Source organism: Taudactylus pleione, unplaced genomic scaffold (assembly GCF_031769625.1).
Source record: "Taudactylus pleione unplaced genomic scaffold, aTauple2 ptg000496l, whole genome shotgun sequence".
In the NCBI taxonomy this organism is placed as follows: Eukaryota; Metazoa; Chordata; class Amphibia; order Anura; family Myobatrachidae; genus Taudactylus; species Taudactylus pleione.
Genome location: NW_028284898.1, coordinates 2,188,516 through 2,194,516, shown reverse-complemented (window position 1 = coordinate 2,194,516; position 6,001 = coordinate 2,188,516). Strand labels below are relative to the sequence as shown.

At 48.4% G+C, this 6,001-nt stretch overlaps 1 pseudogene; it reads right to left on the bottom strand.

The window, feature by feature from the left end:
* Positions 1 to 791: 791 nt before the first annotated feature.
* Positions 792 to 1,196, bottom strand: LOC148502474 (sialic acid-binding lectin pseudogene; annotated as a pseudogene).
* Between the last annotated feature and the right edge of the window lie 4,805 nt (positions 1,197 to 6,001).

Sequence of the window (6,001 nt, the reverse complement as noted above, 5' to 3'; positions counted from 1 at the left end):
GGGGTCCGATACGACCCTTATTGATGAATGGCGCGGTAACTTAAAAATGCGGAAACTAGCGTTACCGGGCCATTTATTGTTTGATAAATAGGCCCTTAAGTGTTATACGCCTACTTGCCAACTCTCTTTCATTGTCAGGGAGATTCCCTGAAATAGCAGCAATCTCCCTGATTACACCTTTCCCCCATTATGAAGCTGTTATATAAGAATACCTAGAGATATATACATTCAATTGGGATCACTAGTATAATTTCCCTGCATTGGTTATAAGGCACAATGACCCCTATGGCTACATTTATTTTCTGAAAAGTATCAGTGTGTTTTCATCAACACATAGATCTTACTAACTACTCTTGGGCTCATTTACATTTGCAGGTAAAGTGAATTTTATGACACGCCCCTCAGATGTAGCAGTACACGCCCACTTTACCACCACACTCATAGGTGTTACTTTCACAATCTCCCTGAATGCTTTTTCAAAAGTAGGCAAGTATGGTTATACCAAAGAGAGTCTGTCACTTTCTATGTGCTACACAGAAGAGGGTGCCCTGTTCTCCTCTGATCTACAACAGAACAAAAAACAAACAAAAACATAGGGGTTTATTTACTAAAGTGAGAGTTTTTAGAAATGGAGATGTTGCCCATAGCCACCAATCAGATTCTACTTAACACTTAACTAGCACATTCTAGAAGATAATAGCTAGAATCTGATTGGTTGCTATGGGCAACCTCTCCATTTATAAAAACTCTCACGTTAATAAATATATCCCATAGTGTTTAGAAGGAAGATTTCAGCATCTCCCTACTTTAACAAAGTGCACGGGAAGTCTGTTCTCACACTTTACACATATCACATTTGTTTCAGGCTCAGCACTATAAGGACACGGAGGAGTCATATCAGTTGTTCTAGTACACGTGGTGAGACTGAAACTTGTGCTACTTGTTACTTGTTTGTCGACGGAGACGCTGCTGCAGATAGCCTGGACATTTTCCGCAGACGACTGAATGAAGGTGTTGACTTTCTTGCACTTTCCCTTTATAAAATACAGATCATTATACATTACAGAGTCACAGTTGATGCTGGATGAGCTAGTAACATGCTTTTCCTCAAACTTCTTCCAGTCCTGACATGTGGACAGATGGGAGAGGCTGAGCAGGATCCCGATTGTCAGGATAAATGTTGATATTGAAGACATCCTGGCAGGCGTGATCTGAAAAGAGAGACAACAATGGGTAACCCTTGAAATGTACTAAATCACCTATACAGTACATACTGTACATTATAGGGCCTGAGGGGTCTATTTACTAAGCAGTGTTAGGAGACAAAGTGAGATAAGGTACCAGCCAATCAGCTCCTAACTGCCATGTCACAGGCTGTGTTTGAAAAATGACAGTTGGGAGCTGATTGGCTGATACATTATCTCCTTTCACTTTGTCTCTTAACACTGCTTAGTAAATAGGCACCTGATTTACATGCACTTTGTCAGCATCTGCGGCCACATTGCTTCCTATGAACTAAATGGGAATGTTCGCCTTTATCCAGAGCTGGCCACATCTACTGTATGTGGCCGCGCCATCTATTCACTTATTGTAGTAACCATCATCACTATGAGTACGGATTTGCACCTGCCCTATCCGTGGTGCAGGAGATCTGTCTGAAGTCAGTGGCATCTGTGCGTACGCTCGTCTCAGAATAGCCCGCAATTCCGTCTACATGCCTCCCGCTAAGAGGTGTACATCCTTTTATTAGATCAATGCCTCCACTTAAGTATTGCTAGTCAGCAGGGCCGCCATCATGGGGGGGACTGCCAGTACTCTAGTACTGGGCCCGGAGACAGAGGGGGCCCCGGCTGACAGCGGCGAAGAATGCACCGAGCAGCTGGCAGGGGCCAGGGAGAAAGCATCAGCGCTGTGGAATTTCACCTATGTAGTAAGTACTGGAGCCGACCGTGAGCTGTGATTGGCTCATGGGACTGCAGCTAATCAGGAGCGGCAGCTCCTAATCAGCCAATCAGGAGCGGCCGCTCCTGATTGACTGCCATTCCGCGAGCTGTGATTGGCTCACGGCCGGCTGTGTAGTTCAGATGCTGCAGCGGTGCGGATGCTGGCGGACGGCTCCAGTCCACCTCCGTAGTTGAATTCCACAGCGGTGATGCTTTCTCCCTGGCCCTTGCCAGACGGCAGGTGCATTCCTCGCCGCAGCTAGCCGGGCCCAATCTCTTTCAGGTGAACTAAGGTATGTTGACCCTGCCCTCTGCCCACCCTTCTCTTATCCAGCCAGTGCTGTTCCCCCCAGTCCAGCCAGCCAGTCTTTCCTGCACCCAGCCCCCTGTTCAGCCAGCCAGCCTTCCCTGCCTTGCCCCTCTCCCAGTCCAGCTAGTCTTCCCTGTGCCCCCCTGCTAGTCCAGCCAACCAGCCTGTCTACCCTGTGCCTCCTCCCAATATCCAGCCAGCCTTTCCTGTGCCCCCCCAGTTCAGCCAGCCAGCTTGCCTTGCCCCTCCCCTCCCCTCCCCAGTCCAGCCAGCCTGCCTTCCCTGTGCCCCCTACCCATATCCAGCCAGCCTTTCCTGCGCCCCCCAGTTCAGCCAGCCTGCCTTGCCCCCCTCCCCTGTCCAGCCAGCCTGCCTTCCCTGTGCCCCCTCCCCATATCCTCCCCATATCCAGGGGGGGGGGGGGCCTGCCTATTTTGTTAGTACCGGACCCAAGAATTTCTGATGGCAGCCCTGCTAGTCAGTATGGGCCTACTATTGTCTATGTATTGATAGTAAGCTATTAAAAATATGTAACGTGACATATATGAAAGTGAATATGAAAGTGCATAAAATGTAAGCCACCTGTTATATAAATGTCCTCCGGTATCACCTTGTTTTTATCCCAATGGAATAACAACTTAAAGTACAATATAAATATACTTTCTTCTTTATCAATTAAACAACAGGAGATAAGTTATACATATTAAACTTTTCCATCACACAGTTTTGGACATACTGTAACCTTGCATGGAATTTAACTGAACATTGGCATAATATCACACTTATCAGATATATATTTAAAGGTATCTGCATTTATAGTTCAGAAAGTCCCGCAAAGCACCCTCTACTAACAGGCACTGGCTCATATTGTAAAGTCTCTGAAACCTGCAACAAAAGGTATACCTTTATATTCTACATGTATTTATTCTTCTTCACTGTCACTTGAGATTCTAAATATTACAGGGGGGAATTCATTTAGCTACTGTACTTTTCCGCTGGCTAATTGATTCCCCAGGCTAATTCAATTAGCCCTGAATACTGGGATCATATAGATCATATAGGGGTGTGTGGCCTAATTGTGGGAGGTGTGACCATGCCCCCTTTGGGGGATAAAACGGCAAGGCTGAGGAGGGGGGCTCTGTGAGCACCTCAGCCTGGGGTAGATCCAGGAGAGCAACTGAACCTTTGTTGGCCTACACTCTAAAATAGAAGCTGTCAAACTGTCTGTGTCTCTCTCCCCTGATGCTTTCCTCCTTTCTGAAGTAAAGGTACTAAGGTACTAGTAGAGGCTCCACAATTATAATTGGCTTCCGTTTAGGGTACAGTTTGGAATGGACTTTACTGCATGCTGAGCTTCACTAAACTCTGCCTGTTAGCCAATCTCCGGCAGCTTTATTCTCCACACCTTCTCCGTTATCAGCCAAAGGTCAGACTGTCTGGTCAGGAAGGTTAGTGCTGAGCTGCCCCCAGAAGCTGCCCATCATTGCCACTGTGTGGCATAATGTGTAAGAGGGGCTGGGCTTTGTACTGTGTGGCATGATGTGTGAGGGGGTGCTGGGCTTTGTACTGTGTGGCATGATGTGTAAGGGGGGGCTGGGCTTTGTACTGTGTGGCATGATGTGTTAGAGGGGGCTAGGCTTTCTACTGTGTGGCATAATGTGTAAGATGGGCTGGGCTTTGTACTGTGTGGCATTATGTTTTAGCTGGACTGGGCTTTGTGCTATGTGGCATAGTGTGTAAGGGGGGATTTGTGCTATGTGGTATAGTGTGTAAGGGGGGGGGATTTGTACTGTGTGGCATAATGTGTAAGGGGGGGGCTGGGCTTTTTACTGTGTGGCATACTGTAATGTGTAAGGGGGGCTGGGCTTTGTACTGTGTGGTATAATGTGTAAGAGGGGCTGGGCTTTGTACTGTGTGGCATAATGTGTTAGAGGGGGCTGGGCTTTGTACTGTGTGGCATAATGTGTAAGAGGGGCTGGGCTTTATACTGTGTGGCATAATGTGTAAGGGGGGCTGAGCTTTGTACTGTGTGGCATAATCTGTAAGGTGGGACTGGGCTTTGTGCTATGTGGCATAGTGTGTAAGGGGGGATTTGTACTGTGTGGCATAATGTGTAAGGGGGGGCTGGGCTTTGTACTGTGTGGCATAATGTGTAAGGGGGGGCTGGGCTTTGTACTCTGTGGCATAATGTGTAAGGGGTGGCTGGGCTATGTACTGTGTGGCATAATGTGTAAGGGGGCTGGGCTTTTTACTGTGTGGCATACTGTAATGTGTAAGGGGGGCTGGGCTTTATACTGTGTGGCATAATGTGTAAGGGGAGCTGGGCTTTGGACTGTGTGGCATAATGTGTAAGGGGTGGCTGGGCTATGTACTGTGTGGCATAATGTGTAAGGGGGGCTGGGCTTTTTACTGTATGGCATAATGTGTAAGGGGTGGCTGGGCTATGTACTGTGTGGCATAATGTGTAAGGCGGGACTGGGCTTTGTGCTATGTGGCATAGGGGGAGATGTATCATCGGCGACATCGCCGATGCGGTACATCCCCCCCAACTTCGCGTACATACCGCGGATAATTACCGCGGTATGTACCAAGAATATCGCAAAGAACTGCTCTCTCGATGAGAGCTGTCCTTTGCGATGCTGCCGGGCAGAAGGACTTCCGGGTTTAACACCCAGAAGTCCTTCTGCGCATGCGCAGAAGGACGCGGGCCACCGGGGCTCATGGGAGGGATCCGTCCGGATCCCTCCCAGCCCCAAGCATCGCGCTAAGAAGCCCATAGGCTTCTATTGGGTAATGCCACCTGAAGGTGGCGTTACCTAGCAACGCATTCTGCTGCTTAATACATATGGGGAATGCGGTAAAACCCCTGAAAACTGCATTTTCGGGGATTTTACCGCATTTTTGCCGTTAATACATCTCCCCCATAGTGTGTAAGGGGGGTATTTGTACTGTGTGGCATAATGTGTTAGGGGTGGCTGGGCTATGTACTGTGTGGCATAATGTATAAGAGGGGCTGGGCTTTGTACTGTGTGGCATGATGTGTAAGGGGGGCTGGGCTTTGTACTGTGTGGCATGATGTGTAAGGGGGGGCTGGGCTTTGTACTGTGTGGCATGATGTGTAAGAGGGGCTGGGCTTTGTACTGTGTGGCATAATGTGTTAGAGGGGGCTAGGCTTTGTACTGTGTGGCATAATGTGTAAGATGGGCTGGGCTTTGTACTGTGTGGCATAATGTGTAAGTGGAGCTGGATTTTGTACTGTGTGGCATAATGTGTAATGGGGCTGGGCTTTGTACTGTGTGGCATAATGTGTAAGGGACAGGACTTTGTACTGTGTGGCATAATGTGTAAGGTGGGACTGGGCTTTGTGCTATGTGGCATAGTGTGTAAGGGGGGGATTTGTACTGTGTGGCATAATGTGTAAGGGGTGGCTGGGCTATGTACTGTGTGGCATAATGTGTAAGGGGGGCTGGGCTTTTTACTGTGTGGCATACTGTAATGTGTAAGGGGGGCTGGGCTTTGTACTGTGTGGTATAATGTGTAAGAGGGGCTGGGCTTTGTACTGTGTGGCATAATGTGTAAGAGGGGCTGGGCTTTGTACTGTGTGGCATAATGGGTTAGCTGGGCTGGGCTTTGTACTGTGTGGCATAATGTGTAAGGGGGGCTGGACTTTGTACTGTGTGGCATAATGTGTAAGGCGGGACTGGGCTTTGTGCTATGTGGCATAGTGTGTAAGGGGGGATTTGTACTG